This window comes from Chiloscyllium plagiosum, unplaced genomic scaffold (genome assembly GCF_037043375.1).
Source record: "Chiloscyllium plagiosum isolate Xiang-an unplaced genomic scaffold, Cpla_swu_hap1 HiC_scaffold_17, whole genome shotgun sequence".
NCBI classification, from domain to species: domain Eukaryota; kingdom Metazoa; phylum Chordata; class Chondrichthyes; order Orectolobiformes; family Hemiscylliidae; genus Chiloscyllium; species Chiloscyllium plagiosum.
In genome coordinates this window covers 78,983,277-79,004,586 of record NW_028270155.1, presented here as the reverse complement: position 1 = coordinate 79,004,586, position 21,310 = coordinate 78,983,277, and the positions used below count along the sequence as shown (strand labels likewise).

Here is a 21,310-nt window from a genome sequence, read left to right as displayed (position 1 = left end):
AGAGGGATTAAAGTATACAGGCCAAACACTTCCCTGAAAATGGCAACAGAAGTGGATAAGGTGGTCAAGACAGCAAATAGCAAGTTTACCTTCATTGGTTGGGGCACAGCGTTTAAAAATTGTCAAGTCATTTTGCAGCTGTATAGAATTATAGTGAGGTCTCATTTGAAATATTGCATTCAGTCCTGATCACCAAATTACCAGAAGGATTAGTCATAGAGTGATAGAGTCATAAAGATATGCAGCATGGAAACAGACCCTTCGGTCCAACCCGTCCATGCCGACCAAATATCCCAACCCAAATCTAGTTCCACCTGCCAGCACCTGGCCCATATCACTCCAATCTCTTCTGTTAATATACCCTTCAAAATGCCTCTTACATGTTGCAATTGTACCATCCTCCTTCACTTCCACTGGCAGCTCATTCCATACACGCACCATCCTCTGCGTCAAAAAGTTGCCCCTTACGTCACTTTTATATCTTTCCCCTCTCACCCTAAACCTATGCCGTCTAATTTTGGACTCCCCGACCCCAGAGAAATGACTTTGTCTATTTATCCTATCCATGCACCTCATCATTTTGTAAACATCTATAAAGTCACTCCACAGCCTCCGACGCTTCAGGGAAAACAGCCTCAGCCTTTTCAGCCTCTCCCTGTAGCTCAGATCCTCCAACCCTGGCAACATCCTTGTAAATCTTTTCTGAAACATTTCAAGTTTCACAACATCTTTCCGATAGGAAGGAGACCAGAATTGCACGCAATAGTCCAACAGTGGCCTAACCAAAGTCCTGTACAGCCGCAACATGACCTCCCAACTCCTGTACTCAATACTCTGACAAATAAAGGAAAGCATACCAAACGCCTTCTTCACTATCCTATCTACCTGCGACTCCACTATCAAGGAGCTATGATCCTGCAGTCCAAGATCTCTTTGTTCAGCAACAATCCCGAGGACCTTACCATTAAGTTGAATACTCCTGCTAAGATTTGCTTTCCCAAAATGCAGCACCTCGCATTTATCTGAGTTAAATTCCATCTGCCATTTCGCAGCCCATTGACCCATCTGGTCAAGATTCTGTTGCAATCTGAGGTAACCCTCTTCCCTGACCACTGCACCTCCAATTTTGATGTAATTTGCAAACTTACTAACTGTACCTCTTATGTTCGCATTCAAATCGTTTATGTAAATGACAAAATGTAGAGGGCCCAGCACCGATCCTTGTGGCACTCTACTGGTCACAGGCCTTCAGTTGGAAAAACAACTCTCCACTACCACCACCATCACCATCACCCTCTGTCATAGAACAATACAGAACGGAAACAGGCCCTTCAGTCCAACTCGCCCATGGCAGGCAAATTTCCCTAGCCATCCGAATCCCATTTTCCTGCTTTTGGCTCATATCCATCTAAAGCTTTCATATTTATGTATCCATCAGAATGCCCTCAATGATGCAATTGTACCTACATTAGATTAGATTGCTTACAGTGTGGAAACAGGCCCTTCGGCCCAACAAGTCCACACCGCCCCGTCGAAGCGTAACCCAACCAAACCTATTTCCCAACGTTTACCCCTTCACTGAACACTACGGGGAATTTAGCATGGCCAATTCACCTAACCTGTACATTTTTGGATGGTGGGAGGAAACCCACGCAGACACGGGGAGAACGTGCGAACTCCACACAGTCAGTCGCCTGAGGCGGGAATTAAACCCGGGTTTCTGGCGCTGTGAAGCAGCAGTGCTAGCCACTGTGCCACAGTGCCGCCCAAATATACATGCATCATTTCCTCTGGTAGTTCATTTGACATACGAACCACTATTTTTGTGAAAATTGTGCCTCTCATTTCCCTTTTAAATATTTCTATTCTCACCTTAAAACATACCCTGTAGTTTTGAATTCCCCTACCCTAAAGCTTTGCTGACCTTTCCTCGTCACCTTTTCTGTGCCTTCCATGACTTAAAAGCCTCTATGTGATCTCCTGTTAACTTCTTTTCCTTCAGTAAAAAGTGTCCCAGCCTGCCTTTGGAGACTGAAAACTTTTGCCATGATGTTGTTTGGTTGGGAGAATATTCGGTATGAAAAGTGATTAGACAAACTTGATTTGTTTTATCTTGAACGTTGGAAGCAGAGGGGTGACCTGATGGAAGTTTACAAAATTATGAGAAGCATTGATAGCAATGGCAGTTGAAGTCTTTTACCACAGTTCAGAAATATATATTACGAGGGGGCATGGATTTCAGGTAAAAATGGAAAGTTTAACGGAGATGTGAAAGTCAAGGTTTTACACAGAGGGTGGTAAATACCGGAATGCACTGGGCAAATGTCGGAGGCAGATTCAAAAGCAACATTTAAAAGGCATCTTGACAGATATATGAATAAAGAGAGAAAAGAGGCAGCACGGGGGCAAAATTCCTTTGATATGGAAAAGCATCATGTGTCAGCACAGGCTTGCTGGGCCAAAGGGACTGGTCCTGTGCTGGACCTCTCATTGTTTTTGTATTGTGTGTATTTTACAATACAGGACAGAACAGGCCCTCGATGAGTGATTATTTGTGATTATTCAGCCCAAAGCTGGATGTCATCTCGATTTTACTGCATGTTGGCACTAACTGCATTTCTGACCAAATGATGGAGGGAATGATATTAATAATGCAGCTGAGAACTTGCGATTAGATAACTCTACTTCAAGAAACCCCTGTGGTGATCTGATTATGCAAGCACTAGGCACCATGGAACAGATTGTTTACGTGAAGTTTTAAATACTGGGGTCCTACATTAGCAAACTACTTAAATCACTGACTGTACATCCTGGTTTAGTTTCTGGATTCTATCATTAGACGGCAGTTTGAAGTTTGGTGATTGGATAAACTTTGTGATCGTGGAATTCACCAGATAATCGTCTCAGTGAAGGAAGATCCAAGAGATTGTCCAGAGACAGGAACATGGACCATCGTCCCTGAAGACAGTGTGTTCAGTCTTTTCTGGAAATGTAATGATTTATATTCACTTTACTCCATTAGTTTATGCTAAATAAAGATGCGGGTGGTTGACCCGGATATGAGTTTCTTGTATTAATGAATAACTAATAGAACATAGAACATAGAACAATACAGCACAGAACAGGCCCTTCGGCCCACGATGTTGTGCCGAACTTCTAACCTAGATTAAGTACCCATCCATGTACCTATCCAAATGCCGCTTAAAGGTCGCCAATGATTCCGACTCCACCACTCCCACGGGCAGCGCATTCCATGCCCCCACCACTCTCTGGGTAAAGAACCCACCCCTGACATCTCCCCTATACCTTCCACCCTTCACCTTAAATTTATGTCCCCTTGTAACACTCTGTTGTACCTGGGGAAAAAGTTTCTGACTGTCTACTCTATCTATTCCTCTGATCATCTTATAAACCTCTATCAAGTCACCCCTCATCCTTCGCCGTTCCAACGAGAAAAGACTGAGAACTCTCAACCTATCCTCGTACGACTTCCTCTCCATTCCAGGCAACATCCTGGTAAATCTTCTCTGCACCCTCTCCAAAGCTTCCACATCTTTCCTATAGTGAGGCGACCAGAACTGCACACAGTACTCCAACTGTGGCCTAACCAAAGTCCTGTACAGCTGCAACATCACTTCACGACTCTTGAATTCAATCCCTCTGCTAATGAACGATAATACTCCATAGGCCTTCTTACAAACTCTATCCACCTGAGTGGCAACCTTCAAAGATCTATGAACATAGACCCCAAGATCCCTCTGTTCCTCCACCTGACTAAGAACCCTACCATTAACCCTGTATTCCACATTCTTATTTGTTCTTCCAAAATGGACAACCTCACACTTGGCAGGGTTGAACTCCATCTGCCACTCCTCAGCCCAGCTCTGCATCATATCTAAGTCCCTCTGCAGCCGACAACAGCCCTCCTCACTGTCCACAACTCCACCTATCTTCGTATCATCTGCAAATTTACTGACCCACCCTTCGACTCCCTCATCTAAGTCATTAATAAAAATTACAAACAGCAGAGGACCCAGAACTGATCCCTGCGGAACTCCACTTGTAACTGGGCTCCAGGCTGAGTATTTACCATCTACCACCACTCTCTGCCTTCGACCGGTTAGCCAGTTTTCTATCCAATTGGCCAAATTCCCCTCTATCCCATGCCTCCTGACTTTCCGCATAAGCCTACCATGGGGAACCTTATCAAATGCCTTACTAAAATCCATGTACACTACATCCACTGCTCTTCCCTCATCCACATGCTTGGTCACCTCCTCGAAGAATTCAATAAGACTTGTAAGGCAAGACCTACCCTTCACAAATCCGTGCTGGCTGTCCCTAATCAAGCAGTGTCTTTCCAGATACTCATAAATCCTATCCCTCAGTACCCTTTCCATTACTTTGCCTACCACAGAAGTAAGACTAACAGGCCTGTAATTCCCAGGGTTATCCCTATTCCCTTTTTTGAACAGGGGCACAACATTCGCTACTCTCCAGTCCCCTGGTACCACCCCCTTTGCCAGTGAAGACGAGAAGATCATTGCCAACGGTACTGCAATTTCCTCTCTAGCTTCCCACATAATCCTAGGATATATCCCGTCAGGCCCGGGGGACTTGTCTATCCTCAAGTTGTTCAAAATGTCCAACACATCTTCCTTTCTAACAGGTATCTCTTCTAGCTTACCAGTCCATTTCACACTCTCCTCTTCTACAATACGGTCCCTCTCGTTCGTAAATACTGAAGAGAAGTACTTGTTCAAGACCTCTCCTATCTCTTCCGACTCAATACACAGTCTCCCACTACTGTCCTTGATCGGACCTACCCTCGTTCTCGTCATTCTCTGGTTTCTCACATACGCATAAAATGCCTTGGGGTTATCCTTGATCCTATCCGCCAACGATTTTTCATGCCCTCTCTTAGCTCTCCTAATCCCTTTCTTCAGGTCCCTTCTGGCTATCCTGTATCCCTCCACTGCTCTGTCTGAATCCTGTTTCCTCAACCTTATGTAAGCCTCCTTCTTCCTCTTTACCAGACATTCAACCTCTCTCGTCAACCAAGGCTCCTTCACACGACCATTTCTTTCCTGCCTGATAGGTACATACATATCATGGACACGTCGTATCTGCTCTTTGAAAAAGTTCCACATTTCCACCACATCCTTCCCTGACAGCCTATGCTCCCAACGTATGCTCCTCAAATCCTGCCTTACAGCATCGTAATTTCCCTTCCCCCAATTATAAAATCTACCTTGTTGTGCACACCTATCTCTCTCCATAACCAAGGTGAAAGTCACAGAATTGTGGTCACCATCACCAAAATGTTCACCCACTAACAAGCCCACCACTTGTCCCGGTTCATTACCGAGTACCAAATCCAATATGGCCTCCCCTCTGGTTGGACAATCTACATACTGAGTTAGAAAAGCTTCCTGGACACACTGCACAAACACCGCCCCATCCAATCTACTTGATCTAAAGAGCTTCCAATCAATATTTGGGAAGTTGAAGTCGCCCATGACTACGACCCTGTGGCTTCTGCACCTTTCCACAATCTGTTTCCCAATCTGTTTCTCCACATCTCTGCTGCTATTGGGGGGCCTATAGTAAACACCCAACAAGGTGACTGCACCTTTCCTATTTCTGACTTCAGCCCATACTACCTCCAGAGGCAGATCCCCCTCAAACTTCCTTTCTGCAGCCGTTATACCATTTCTAATTAGCAATGCCACCCCCCCTCCTTTTTTACCACCCTCCCTAATCTTACTGAAACACCTGTAACCAGGAACCTCCAACAGCCATTCCTGTCCCACATCTATCCACGTTTCCGTGATGGCCACAACATCGTAGTCCCAGGTACCGATCCACGCCTTAAGTTCACCCACCTTATTTCTGATACTCCTTGCGTTGATGTATACGCACTTGAGCCCATCTCTGTGTCCGCTAGTAGTCCCTGTCAGTGCTACCTTCTCCACAGCCCCCCTACAGTCTTGGGCATCCTGACAAACAGCTAACCTACTTGCTGGACTACAAGTCCGGATCCCATCCCCCTGCCAAATTAGTTTAAACCCCCCCGAAGAGTGCTAGCAAACCTACCCCCCAGGATATTGGTGCCCTTCTGGTTCAGGTGCAACCCGTCCTGTTTGTACAGGTCCCACCTTCCCCAGAATGCAGTCCAATTGTCCAAATATCTGAAGCCCTCCCTCCTACACCAGCCTTGCAGCCACGTGTTCAACTGCACTCTCTCCCTATTCTTTGCCTCACTGTCACGTGGCACCGGCAACAACCCAGAGATGACGACTCTGTCTGTCCTAGCTTTTAGCTTCCAGCCTAACTCCTTGAGCTCTTGAATGACCTCCCCATCCCTCTTCCTACCTATGTCGTTGGTGCCAATGTGCACCACGACTTCTGGCTGCACACCCTCCCCCTTAAGGATTCTGAAGACACTAACTTACAACATTTCTTCCATTTATTTAACAGATCAAAAGCATTAATGCGCAATATGTATAGGCTTCCAAAATCGTGGCAAATATATGTGTAATCCATGGTAGGGGCATTCTTTTATTCACATTCACTAAATTCAATAAAGTTTTCTGCAAATAAATTTCAAGGTGAATTAGACAGCAATTCAAATAAATATTGTCTCCAAAAACATTTCCAGCAAGAGTCTGGAACAAACTACATTTAATCTGAAAGATCTAATTGAAGCAGATAATGACCAGATAATCAGCAGAAGAGGTATTGATTGCTCTTGAAAGAAATTTGTGCTGGTCTTTCCAGCAACGAGTTTCTGGTACTTAGACTGGTTCTAATGTACTGACGGGTACATCAGTTTCCAAGCAATCGATAGTTATTGGGGATCTTTCTAGTCAAAGGCACAGACAGAAATTTCTGTGGCCAACAACAAGAAATCAGAATGATGTGTTGTCTCCCTGGTGCCAGGATCAAGTATACCTCGGAGGCGGTGAAGAATGTTCTCAATGGGGATTGGGACCAGTAGGAGGCCATTGTACACATTGGAACTAATGACATAGGATAGGAGAAGGATGAGAGTCGAAAGGGAGAACTCAGGAAGTTAGGCAGGAATTTGAAAATGAGGTTCTCAAGGGTAATAATACCTGGATTACACCTGATGCTTTGAGCTAGTGAGGGGGTGTATTAGGAGGATACAGCAGATGAATATGTGACTGAGAGACTGGTGCAGGGTAGAAGGGTTCACATTTTTAGATCATTGGAATCTCTTCTGGGATAGAAGTGGGTCAAGAGAGGAGGGAGAGTGGTGTTTTTGATAAGGGATAACATTACGGTTGTACTTAGACATGAATATGCACAGGGATATTATTTGGGTAGATCTGAGAAAGAAGAAGGGGATGATTACCTCATTTGGATTGGACAGAGGTCCCCCAAATAGCCAGGAGGAAATTGGGAAAATAATTATCAGGAGATCTCAGTTACCTGTAAGAATAATAGGGTGATAATGTTCGGGGATTTTAACTTTCCAGATATAGACTGGGACTGCCAACATGTTCAGGGATTTGTTGGAGAGGAATTTATTAAGTGTGTACAAGAAAATGTTCTTATTCAGTATGTGGATGTACTTGCCAGAGAAGGTGCGAAACTTGAACTACTCTTGAAAAATAAAGTAGGGGGCAGTTTGGGGCCAGTGAGCATAATTCTATTAATTTAAAAATAGTGTTTGAAAAGGATTAACAGTATCTAAAAGATAAAGTTCTAATTTGGAGCATGGCCAAATTTCATGTTAGGAAGCAAGAACTTTCAAAAGTTGACTGGTTGCAGAGAAATGCAGGTAAAGGGACGGATGGAAATCAAGAAGCCTACAGAAATCAGATAATGAGAGCCCAGAGACAGTATATTCCTGTTAGAATGAAAGGCAAGGCTGGTAGGTATAGGGAATGATGGATAACGAGAGAAATTGAGGTTTTGGTCGAGAAAAATAAGGAAGCATATGTCAGGTATAGAGAGCAAAGATCGAGGGAATCCTTAGAAGTGGATAAAGACATTTGGAGGATAATTAAGAGGGAAATCAGGAGGGCAAATAAGGAAATGAGATAGCTTTGGAAATTGTGCTGAAGGAGAATATAAAGGAATTCTACAAACACATGAAGGACAATAGGGTAACTAGGGAGAGAATAGGACCTCTCAAAGATCAGCAAGCCAACCTATGGTTGGAACCACAGGTGATGGGGAGGTACTAAATCAATACTTTGTATCAGTGTTTACAGTGGAGATGGACATGGAAAATACAGATTATGGGGAAATAGATGGTGACATCTTGAGAAATGTCCCTAGTAGATACGAGGAAGTGCTAGATGATGTAAAATGCATTAAAGTGGATAAATCTCCAGGACCTGATCAGGTGTGACCTAGAACTCTGTGGGAAGCTAGGGAAGTGATTTCTGGGCCCCTTGATGAGATATTTGTATCATCGGTGGTCACAGGTAAGATGTCTGCCGACTCGAAGTTGGCTAATGTGGTGCCACTATTTAAGAAAGCTGATAAGAATAAGCCAAGGAACCATAGAGCTGCGAGACTTACATCGGTGGTGGGCACGTTGTTGCAGGGAATCCTGAGGGACAGGATGTACATGTATTTGGAAAGGCATGGATTGAGTAGGGATAGTCAAGATAGCTTTGTGTGTGGGAAATTATGTCTCACCGACTTGAGTTTTTTGAAGAAGTAACAAGGAGGATTGATGAGGGCAGAGCGGTGGACGTGATCTATATGGACATGAGTAAGATGTTCTACAAGGTTCCTAATGGTAGACTGGTCAGCAAGATTAGATCACATGGTATATAAGGAGAACTAGCCATTTAGCTACAGAATTGGCTCGAAAGTAGAAGGTGGTGAAGGAGGTTTGCTTTTCAGGCTGGAGGCACGTGGGCAGTGAAACGCCACAAAGGTCGGTGCTGCGTTCACTACGTTTTGTGATCTATATAAATGATTTGGATGTGAACATCAGAGTTATAGTTAGTAAGTTTGTAGATGACACTAAAATTGGAGATGTAGTGTACAGCGAAGAAGGTTACCTCAGAGCATCATGTGATCTTGATCAGACGGGCCAATGGCCTGAGGAGTGGCAAATGGAGATTAATTCAGATTGATGTGAGGTGGTGGAAAGGCAAATCGTGGCTGGACTTATATACTTAATGGTAAGATCCTGGAGAGTGTTGCTAACAAAGATAACTTGAAAGTGGAGTTGCAGGTTGATATCATAGTGAAGAAGGTACATTTTTCTGCTTTCCTTTACTGTTCAGAGCAGTAACTGTAGGAGTGGGAGGTCATTTTGTGGCTGTACAGGGCATTGGCGAGGCAACTTTCAGAATATTGTGTGCAATTCTAGTCTCTCTACTCTACGAAGGATGTTGTGAAACTTAAAAGGGTTCGGAAAAGATTTTCAAGGATATTGCCAGGGTTTGAGCTATAGGGAGAGGCTAAACAGGCTGGGTTTTCCCTGGACCATCAAAGACTGAGGGGTGAACTTATAGAAGTTTATAAAATCATGAGGGTCGTGGTTAGGGTAAATAGACAACATAATTTCCCTGGGGTGGTGTAGGCCAGAACTAAACGGCATAGACTTAGGGTGAGATGGGTAAAAGTTAAAAAAGATCTAAGTGGCAGATTTTTAACACAGACTGTGGTACGTGCATGGAATGAGCTGGCAGAGGAAGTAGTAGAGGCTATTATAATTAAAAGACATCTGGATGAGTTCAAGAATAGAAAGCATTTAGGGGGCTATGGGCCAAGTGCTGCCAAAGAGACTACATGATTTTAGGATATCTTGTCAGCATGGACAAGTTAGACCGAAGGGTCTGTTTCCATGCTGTCCATCTCTATGAACTATAGCACAACATGTTTTTGATTTTGAGAATGCTATTTACTCCAGTGGTGACAATAAGAGAATTAGTTCATTCAGAAGAGCCTTCTGCTTCTACTCAATGTTGTGGTCTCATCAAAAAGGGAAAGGAGTACTTGTGTCACAGTGATATCAACTGTTGGATAAAGGACAATAATTTATAGCTTCCACCAGGGCTATGTTGGCTGGAAAACCTCCACCACACATATAAGTCAGAATTTATAAAATGTTGCATGGATTGGCTTTTTGGGCAAAATGGAATGTGTCTGCAAATACAGTTGTGCAAATGTAAATTCACTCCATAGACTTACATGTGTGGTATGAGTGCATGTGTGTGTGCTTGGTAGAATGTGTGTGTGAGTGTGACAGAATATAGATTCTAGATTAGAGAGGTGCTGGAAAAGAACAGCAGTTCAGGCAGCATCCGAGGATCTGGAAAATCAATGTTTTTGGGGAAAAAAGGCCCTCATCAGCAATAGAGGCAGAGTGCCTGCAGGGTGGAGAGATAAATGAAAGGAGGGTGGGGGTCGGAAGAAAGTAACTTAGAGGACGATAGGTGAATGGGGTGGAGATGAAGTGATAGGTCAGGGGGGAGAGTGGGGTGAATAGGTAGAAAGGAAGATAGGCAGGGAGGACAAGTCATGGGGACAGTGGTAAGCTGGAAGTTTGGAACTGGGGTGAGGTGGGGGAAGGGGAAATGAGGAAACTGGTGAAGTCCATATTGATGCCCTGGGGTGGAAGTGTTTACTGAGGCAGACACTGAGGAAGCAAATGTGGCTGTGGTTGCGAGTCTGTTTCAGGACATGTTTGAAGAGCTTCAGGGCAGAGGAAATGAAATGGGAGTTGCAGTGGGAAAGGGACTCCCTGAGATTCTTGTAGAGCAAGGAGGAAAACTTTTTCAAGGCAGGCATCCTTGCAAGACGATTCGCAGTCGGGATAAAATCAACCAGGTAAAAACAAGGACTGCAGATGCTAGAAACCAGATTCTAGATTAGAGTGGTGCTTTTTGAGCATTGGCAGTCCTTGTGACAGAACATAAAACTGTGAGAGGGTGTGTGCCTGGGTGTGAGTGTGGTGTATGTGTATGTGTGCATGAGAGAGAACGTGAGTTTGAGAGAGGGTCCACATGCATGTGTGAATATGTAACTGTGTGTGTGTGTGTGTGTGTGTGTGTCTGTGTATCGTGGGGTCACCTGTAGTGTGACACGAACCCAAGGCCCAGGTTGAAGCCACCTTAAGTTATCTTGTAAATGAGCTATAGGGAGAGGTTGATAGGCTAGGGCTGTTTTCCCTAGAGCGTCAGATGATGAGTGCTGAGTTTATAGAGGTTTATAAAATAATGAGGGGCATGCATAGGATAAACAGACAACGTCTTTTTCCTGACGTGGGTGAAACAGAGGTCATATTTTTCGGGTGAGAGGGGAAAGATATAAAAGGGACCTAACGGGCAACATTTTCACGTAGACATGGTGCGTGTATGGAAAGAGCTGCCAGAGGAAGTGTTTGAGGCCGGCACAATTATAGCATTTAAAAGGCTTCTGGATGGATATACGAATAGGAAGGATTTACAGGGATATGGGCCAAGTGCTTGAAAATGGGACGAGATGAGTTTTGGATATCTGATCGGCATGGATGGGTTGGACCAATGGGTCTGTATCAGTGATGTTTGACGCTAAGTGACTTAAAAGAAGTTCTGGGATTTCAATATTAATGAAGTGAAATATACAACCCATTCTAAATGATGGAAGACTAAACAGCAATCTAGGTTTGTTCAATATATTGTTTCAGTTGCAGGACACTGTAAACTTTTGCTCTAAGTTTTGTGTCTTATGAACTTCCACCACAGCTACCTGATGAAGGAGGAGTGCTCCGAAGAAAGTGCTTCCAAATAAACCTGATGTACTATAATCTGGTTTTGTCTGATTTTTAACTCTATCAGATATGTTTGTTAAAAGAGCTGTAACTAATATTAATGATCATCCAGCCAAATTGTACGCCTGGAGAACGTATTTTCCATATATAAATGATGATCACAGTTCCAGATAAACTTTGACTAATCGCTTTCTTCTGAGAATGAACTATCCGTTCAATCGACCTCCAAGACTCGCTGATGTTGAATTCGTTTATTGCCCTGTACCTGGGGTTATTGGAGTGCCCAGTAAATTACTAATAGCTGTTCAGCATTGTGGAATTAGACAAATGTTTCCACGTTGAGTATAGTGTTCAAAGAAGCAACAAGTTGTGCTCAAAACTGAGTTACAGTACTTTGTCACACCAAATATTTTTTTCTTAAGCTCAAAATTTGTCTTGAATCATTATTATGTTAAATTGTTCTTGAGATTTTTAGATTATAAAATTATAATGTTTTGATTTAACTACAGTTAACATTGTGCTGATCTCAAAATATAATTATTGGATAGCTAATTGATCCATTTACTACCTGTGTGAAAGCTTATATTTAAATAATTACAAATAATTTAAAAGAATATTACAAAACTATTTACCAGTTGAGCTGACACCTTTGGGAACAATGTGTCAGTGGTTGTGTTAGCACAGAGTTGAATACACGGATATAGACAACTACTTTGTGATTGGAGTTGGGACCACTGCTCTTTCTGGATAAACTGAATTCAAATTGCCTTCGGTAGAATTTATGACATAAGCTAATTGGAATCAAATTGAAGAATGTTAGAATTACCCCTGAAAATGAGAAATGATCAAAAATCTAAAATATTTTGAAGATGGGAAACAAATTGAGAAGGCTATTACTTAGGCACTTGGTTTTTGAAGCTTGATTATAGCAGAATAGAGTGAATAAGTGAAGAAGGTTTACTTTTGTGAAGCCTTTGACAAGATTCGCCATGGGGGACTAATTTGTATAATTAGATCATATGAGATTCAGGATGATTTTGCAAATTTGATACAAAATTGGCTTAAAGCCAAGAGACAGAGCCATGTGGTGGAGTGTTGCTGTTCAGATTGGAGGCCTGGAGGCGCTTTTCCACAGGGCTTAGTGTTGGCTCCATTTTTTTTCTTTTTTTGCTTGTCATTTATGTAAATGATTTAGATGAGAATTTAGAAGGCATGGTTAGTAAGTTTGTGAATAACACTAAAATTCATAGGATAGTGGAGAATGAAGAAGGTCATCTAAGATCAGTTGTGTTCATGGGCTAAGAAGTGGCAGATGGAGTTAGGTTAGATTCCCCACAGTGTGGAAACAGACCCTCCAGCCCAACCAGTCCACACCGACCCTCCAAAGAGTAACCCACCCAGACCCATTTCCCTCAGGCTAATGCACCGAACACAATGAGCAATTTAGATTAGATTGCTCACGTGTGGAAACAGACCCATCGGCCCAACAAGTCCACAATGACCCGATACCAACCCAGACCCATTCCCCTATATTTAACCCTTCCCCTTGGCCAATTCCCCTAAACTGCACATTTTTGGACTCTGGGAGAAAACCGGAGCACCCAGAGGAAACCCACGCAGACATGGGGAGAATGTGCAAGCTCCACATCGACAGTTGCCTGAGGCGGAATTTGAACGTGTTGTGAGGCAACAGTGCTGACCATTGAGCCACCGTGCTGCCTAATTCACCTGACCTGCACATGTTTGGACTGTGGGCGGAAACCGCAGCACCCAGAGGAAGCCCACGTTGACACGGGGGAATGTGCAAAATCTACACTGACAGTTTAATTTGGATAAATGTAAAGCATTGCATTTTATTCAAACAAACAAGGACAATACTGATGCAATTAAAAGTATGCCCTTGTTTAGTTGTAGAATCGAGGGATCCGGGGTTCAGGTACAAGATCCTTTGAAGTTTGCGGAACACGAAAGCAGTTTATTTACAAAGGCATTTAACATACTTGCCTTCATTGCTCAGTTCCTTGAATAAAGGAGTTTCGATATGTTTTAAAGTTGGGTAGAACACTGGGAAGCTCTCTTTGGGAGTACTGTGTCTGGCTCTGGTCATCCTGTTATAGGTAGGAGACAATGAAGCTGGACAGGGTTCAGAAAAGTTTTACCTGGATGTTGCTAGGAATGGAGTGTTTGAGTTATAAAGAGGGGCTGGGTATGTTTGGACATTTTGCAGCTTGAGGAGCTTGAGGAATGACCTGAGAGAAGTTTATAAATGAGGAGGGGTACAGATAATATAGACAGAGACGAAAAAACTGCAGATGCTAGACTTCAGGAGTGGGGTTGAGAGTGGGGGGTGCTACAGAGAAAGGGGTGGCGGGGTTCAGGGTGGTGAAGTGTCATAGGTAGAGGTTGTTCAATGGTAGGAATGAATCTGGTTGGAGGTAGGGAGCAGTGGAAGGGAGGGAAAGGGGCTGGGAAGGAAGTTGGGGGATAGGGAGGGTGGTTATTTTAAATTGGAGAACTCAGTGTTGAGTCCTCCAGGCTGTAGGGTGCCCAGATGGAAGATAAGGTGTTGTTCCTCCAATAAGAGTTGTGGTATGTTTTGTCAATGGAGGAGGCCAAGTATGGTCATTTTGGGCAGGGTGTAGTTGGGGGAATTGAGGTGGGCAGTGACTGGGAGTTCTGGTTGGCCACTGTGGGCCTGACTGTGATGTTCAGTGAACCGTTCCCTAAGTTTACTTTTGGTCTCTCCGATGGAGTAAAGACCACATCAGGAGCATCTCATACAATAAACTGCGTTGGAAGAGAGGCAGGTGAACCTCTGTCACACCTGAAATGTCTGTTTGGGGCCCTGGATGGATTCGAGGGGGTGATGGTATTCCAGCAGGTTTCAGATTTTTTCAGGGTGCAGGGAAGTTCCCGGGATTTTGGTGGCAGGGGGCACATGGACCGAGGACTATTGGTGGGAACGGTCCTTGCAGAAGGCAGAGAGGGGTGAGTTGGGGGAAAGATATTCTTGGTGATGGTGTCTAATTGGAGTTTGCAAAAATGTTTGAGGATAATGTGTTGGATGTGGAGACTGGTGGGTTGATAGATGAGGACAAGGGAGACTCTGTCTTTATTGTGTTGGAGGGAGTTTGCAGCAAGATTAGAGTCTTGCTGGAAAATCACAGCAGGTCAGGTAGCATCCAAGGAGCAGGAAAATTGAGATTTCGGGCAGAAGCCCTTCATCAGGAAGTGGAATTGGTAATGGAGGTGGTGCGGTGTAGGGCTGTCTGGATGACAGACAGACGAAAAGTTCAAAATAGGTGAACATCGAGCCTGGTCACGTTTAGAATGTCTCCTCATCAGAGCAGATGCGGCTGAGACTGAGGAATTTGGAGAATGGAATGGTGTTTTTGCAGGATACAGCGTGGGAGGAGGTATAGTTCAGGCAGTTATGGGAGTCTGTTGGTTTGTAGTGGACATCGTCTGGAGACTGTCGCTGGAGATGGAAATGGTGAGGACAAGAAAGGGGAGGGATTTGCTCGAGATGGGTCAAATGAATTTGTGGGCGGTGTGGAAGTTGTGGGTGAAGTCGAACTGCTCCAGTTCAACCTTGGTGCAAGGCACTGCACCGATGCAGTCATCAATGTAATGGCGGAAGAGTAGGGATACAGTGCCTGTGTAGGTACTGAAGAGGGAATGTTCGATATAGCCGACAAAGAGCCAGATGTAGCTGGAGCCCAGCTGGTCATCTGTTGCAGTGTTCTATATTTGCAAAGGCCGAATGCCAACTTTCCAAACCACATCCTACTTCTCCCTTGCCTAAAGACTCATCAGCCCCAAATACGATACACCATCAATGCCCTCATTGCCTATGGTGATCTCCCCTCCACTGCCTCCAATCTCATATACCTCAGGGCTTTAATGCACGGTTGTACCTGCTCCACTAGATCCACAATCCCAACTCCCCTGGCCGACCTATTGTCTCGGCATGCTCCTGGCCCATCAAACCCATTTCTTCCTACCTCAAATCAATCTTCGCCCCCTTAGTTCAGGGTCTACCCTTCTACATCCGGGACACCAATCACGCCCCTCTATCTCAGCAGCAGCTTCCAGTTCCCTGGCTCACTTCGCTTTCTCTTACTATGGACATGCAGTCCTTATACAGTTCCATAACTCACAATGGCAGCCTTCAGGACCTCCACCTCTTCCTCTTCAATAAACCCATCTAATCCCCTCTAACAATACTCCTCTCTGCCCTGCTGAACTGGTCATCAACCTCAATAACATTCTCTTTAACTCCTCCCATTTCCTCCAAATCAAGGGGTGGCCATGAGCACCTGATTGGTCCCCACCTGCCTCTGCCTCTGTTGCATCTGCACGGATGATGTGACACTCCACCCACGAGCATCTCAGATGTCCACCTATTTTGTACATGCTTTTCCTCCCTCCGTCATCCAGACAGTCTTCCAATGCACCACTTCCATTCTCCGTTCCATCGCTGTAAACCCCTCCTCACCCCAGTGCAATAAAGACAGAGTCCCCCTTGTCCTCACCTACTACCCCACCAGTTTCTGCATCCAACGCATCATCCTCAAACACTTCGGCAAAATACAAATAGACAGCACCACCAAGGACATCTTCGCCTCCCCACCACTCTCGGTGTTCTGCAAGTACCGTTCCCTCCGACTGTCCGCGGTCTACGTGACCCCCGCCACTGAACCTCCAGGTAACTTCTCTGCACCCAAAAAAGTTGCAAAACCTGTCAGAACAACACCACTCCCTCACCTCCATCCAGGGCTCCAAACAGACCGTTCAGGTGAGACGGAGGTTCATCTGCCTCTCTTCCAATCTAGTTTATTGCATCAGGTGCTCCCGATGTGATCTTTACTCCATCAGGGAGACCAAATGTAAACTTAGGGAACGGTTCACCAAGCATTGCAGCTGGGTCTGCAGGGGCCAACCAGACCTCCCTGTCACTGCCCATTTCAATTCCGCCAACCACTCCATTTCTGATATGACCATCCTTGCTCTCGTCCATTGACAAAATATATCACAGCTCCTATTGGAGGAACAGTAGCTCTCTCCACACATACTGCAAGTCCTAAGGGAGGGTCACACCTAAAACATCGACTTCTGCATCTCCTGACGCTGTCTGGAATACTGTGTTCTTCCAGTATCCTGCCTGTCTACTATATATCAGATAAATGGCAGGTATCTTTTCCCCCGGGTGTGGGATTTCAAGACTGGGGGAATTTTTTAATGTGAGAAGACAAAACTCTTTTAAAAAGATATGAGGGACTTTTTTTATACAGAGTGGTTTGTCGATGGAATGAACTTTCAGAAAAAGTCGTGGATGGGAATACAGTGGCATTTTTAAAAATACATTTGCATAGGTACATGAATAAAAGTTTGGATGTATATGGGCTAAGGGCAGATGGAACTAGTTTAGTTTGGGAACATGGTGGCATGAATTTGTCGGACTGAATGGTCTGTTTCCATGCTGTATGACTCTATGACTCTCTGACTAGTTAACGGCTATGAGTGATAAACACTGATAAAGAACTGCTGCCGGATATGCTGGTTTACTTAAAGTTCATTAAGTTCTACCTGGGGGTCTACCTCAAAGGGGCAAGAGCCATCAAACTCAGTACATAGTTCTCGCCGTTATTCTGTTGGAGCGTAGTCTGATATGCTGAAGGAAAACTAGAAAAAACAACTGGTGATTGACAGCTTTGAATGGGAGTAAGTTAAAAATCATTGTTACAAGAAATGTTTTACAATTTATATGAAGTTATAACATAAAATGACAGTGTATATACTGCACACAGCTTCCACCCAAACCAAGATGGACTACAAAGCTGGCACAGATTCAAATTGAAGAACAAGACACTTATGTTCCTTTTTAGGAATGTATTTACCTTCCAGACTGTGAGTAATTTAGCTCAGTTGGCTGGTTAGCCATACAGCGTAATGCCAATAGCATTGGTTCATTTCCCAGACTTAGCTGGGAATTTCTAAATCTCACCCTTGCTGGCGGCCTGGTGATCCTCAGGATGAACCATCACAAGACACCTCTCTGTCTCTCTGTCTGATGGAGCAGCCTTCTGGGATGATCGCCACTTTATTCCAAGTGCAATCACATGCTGATTGCCGCTCTATTCCAAAAATTTTACTGAATGAATCATCTCCATTTCTGACAGGAGGTCCTGATCAGGACGCTATCAGATGTACTTCCATTCTGACAGTTCCAGCAGAACAGTTCGGGAGAGGGCAAACCATGACAAATTTCTCACATCAGTCAGTTACTGTATTCTGTAATTTTAAGATCGATCATCTTGTGAAAGTTCCTATGAAAAGTCAGAAATGTGACGTCAGTACGAGGTTAGGTTGTCGGGATGGTTGGTAACCCGTTCAGTAGGGTGTCAGATTGGTAAAGAACCTAATGGTTAGATTTGGCGATCAGCTACCGTGGGTATCAGGTGAGTAGGAGGTACATTTTCAGGTAGGTAAATGATCAGTAGGATGGCAGATAAGAACAGGTTCAAAGTGGAGGGGTGTGTGGGAGTCAGATCCTGGGTTGTTAAATCTGTGTCTCGAAATGGTAGGCGTCCTGGATCCCAGAGATAAGAGAGTAGATGTAGGCTCAGGTTCTCAGTCTCTTGAGGGGTGCGTGTGTGATTGTGTGTATATGTAGTGGGGGGAGGGGTGATTATGGAACAGTTGTGGATGTGTGTGGTAATTTGTGCATTCAAATGATTATTTTGCTCAGGAGTGGGATTAGATATTTAATGGTCTAATATTTCCAGAGTTACCATTTACTTAACTGCAATAGTACCCCATCAATTCTCCAAGCTAAAGTAATATTTTTAGAGTGTTCCAAGCTTGTGGTAAATTTCAGTGGAATCTTCAATCTCAAAATCAGCATCCTGGGGACTCTACAATGTCATAAACTGAAAGTCCCATCGACACTTCAGCAACAATTACCTGACAAGCAGAAAATCCAGGACAAAATGTGATAGGTGCCATGTTGTCACAATTGCAGAAAGATAGCTATGAAATTGCCACTTTCTATCTGGACATGAATATTAATATTTATTAAACAATTAACTTGTTGGCGTTCGCAATCCTACTTTGCAGAAGCTGCGGACTCTCCAAAGGTGTCAAACATTACCTGGTGGCTATGGCAATGAGAGATCTTCTGGTTGTCATCTCCGAGGTAATGTTGAAATGGCTTATCATGTACTGTCCAGTTTCTTTCCTGGATATTACTCCTCTATGTAGTTTGGTTACAGTGCTTATTATTCGCACCACAGTTTGTTCAGTTTGGCTCACAGTTGCTTTCACCTTTGATCGATTTGTGGCTATTTGTTGTAAGAAGCTAAGAACAAAATACTGCACTGAGAAAATAGCACTCGTGGTTATTGAAACACTAAGTGTGTTGGGCTCTTTGGAAAGTATTCCCTGGTTTGTGAAATATAGAGCTAAAAACACCTTCAATAACCTGGAGTGTTTTTGCATCACAAAACCAGAATATTATACTTCAATTTCCAGGGCAACATAAGAACTTCTCAATTGTTTTCTAACTCCTTTAGTACCACTCCTTTGGATCGTTCTCGTTATCATTCTGACAGTCAGAAATATCCTCATGGCAAGTAAAGCCCGCAGGAGACTCCGGGTGGATACTTAGAGGGAAGGTCCGAGTAATCCAGAAATGGAAAGGCGCAGAAAGTTTGTCATTTTACTCTTCGCTATCTCAGGTAGTTTCATCCTGTTATCGATGACATATGTTTCATGTTTTATCCTTCAACGAATTGCATTCATGTACAATTTATCTCCACCTTCACGTATTATGGCTACCATTCGATACCTGCTCCAGCTCCTCAGTACCTGCACAAATACTTGCATCTACACAGTGACCCAGAGTCAATTCCGAGAGCAGTTAAAAACAATGCTGGCATAACCCTTCCGTTTGATTCTCAGAGCTATCAATCTTTGAACTTTATGTTTGCTTTTATCAGAATTTATTTTGCTCTTAAGGGAAAAATATTAAAAGTTATTGTAAGCAGGGAAAGGACAATTGAGTTAGGCAGCAAGTGAGAGGAAGATCAAGAGGCAGTCAGCATCACTTCGAGGAGCCAGTGAGATCAGGACCTGAAAAACAACCATTCTCCGAAGAGTGTGCATAAGCAAATTCTAAAAGCAAGCTGCATTTGATAGAGTAGCAAATGGATGGGGGACCCACAAGTCATCACCTTCAGATAGAAGGGTGAGCAAAAAGAGAACCCATAGAGTCATAGACATTTACACCACAGAGAAAGACCAATCAGTCCATTGCATCTGTGCCTGACAGAAATAACCTTCTATTCTAATCCCATTTTCCAGAACTTGCCTCATAGCCTTGTGTAAAGTGGTGCTGGAAAATGTTGATTAGCCCTTTCCTGATGAAGAGCTTTTGCCCGAAATCTCGATTTTGCTGCCCCTCGGATGCTGCCTGACCCACTGTGCTTTACCAGCACCAATCTAATATTGACTCTAATCTCCAGCATCTGAAGTACCCCTTTCTCCATCGACCTGTATGCCTTAACATTGCAAGTGCACATTTAAATACTTCTTAATGTTAGGAAGGTTTCTGCCTCATCACCCTTCCATATAGTAAGTCAATGTTAGCTCGAAACTTAAGTGAATGAAAAACCAAAGATGGTCAGCATCATTTCAAAGAGCTGTCCACTCTTATCCAGTATAGTCTTGTCTCGTCCAGTGTCACCAGTAGCAGAGGAGACATGTTCTGAGAGAAACCAAAGTCTGACATCTTTGGAAAGGAAAACAATGTTTTTTGGTGGATATTTTGTTCATTTATCTTCAAATCTCGAATAAAATATGGATAAATGTTGTCTAAAATAAATTCTATGCGTAATGACCACAAATTTTCAAAAACTGTAAGGTCTATTGGTGTACAAGGTCTAAGTTGTAATCTTAATAGTACTGGTAAGAGTTATTGGTTAATAAATTACTTAATTAGGATGCAATGAAGTTTGTAATGCATAAGGCACACTGTGATTGTGGAATATGGTATCTCTTGGGCACCAGTGTGATCCAGGACAATTATGGTTGCAATAAGTGTTTAAAACTGAAAACAGTTTGGACGAGAGTTTATGGCCTGGTGGGCAATTTATAATTACTGGGACCAGGGAGGTGGAACGTTACCTGAGCACCTTTGCTGTGAGACGGATACACTCCTGAAGATCGTGTCGTGTTCTTTGGCTTATCCAGGAAATAACAGTGTGACTGTGACTGAGGCAGTTGATGGTAAGTGGGACAGGACTGTAAAAGACTCACACTTTGTAACAATGCTGCAGCTTACAGTTAGTTTCAGATTGTTTGGATGACAGTGTGGATTAGTTCTTTGACCGTTGCAACGTGATCAAGAAAGTCAATAACAGAATTAGAACCACCCGCTACACGAGACAGTACATATAAATTCAGGGAAGATCACAATGACAACGTTTCATCCGGAGGATACACAGCACTGAAGATGCCATCCAGGAGGGAGATGATATGGTTACGAGAAAATAAACCAGCTCA

At 43.7% G+C, this 21,310-nt stretch overlaps 1 pseudogene; it reads left to right on the top strand.

Annotated features, from left to right (window-relative positions):
* The first annotated feature begins 11,947 nt into the window (after positions 1–11,947).
* LOC148147433 (uncharacterized) lies at positions 11,948–19,688 on the top strand (annotated as a pseudogene).
* The last annotated feature ends 1,622 nt before the right edge of the window (positions 19,689–21,310 follow it).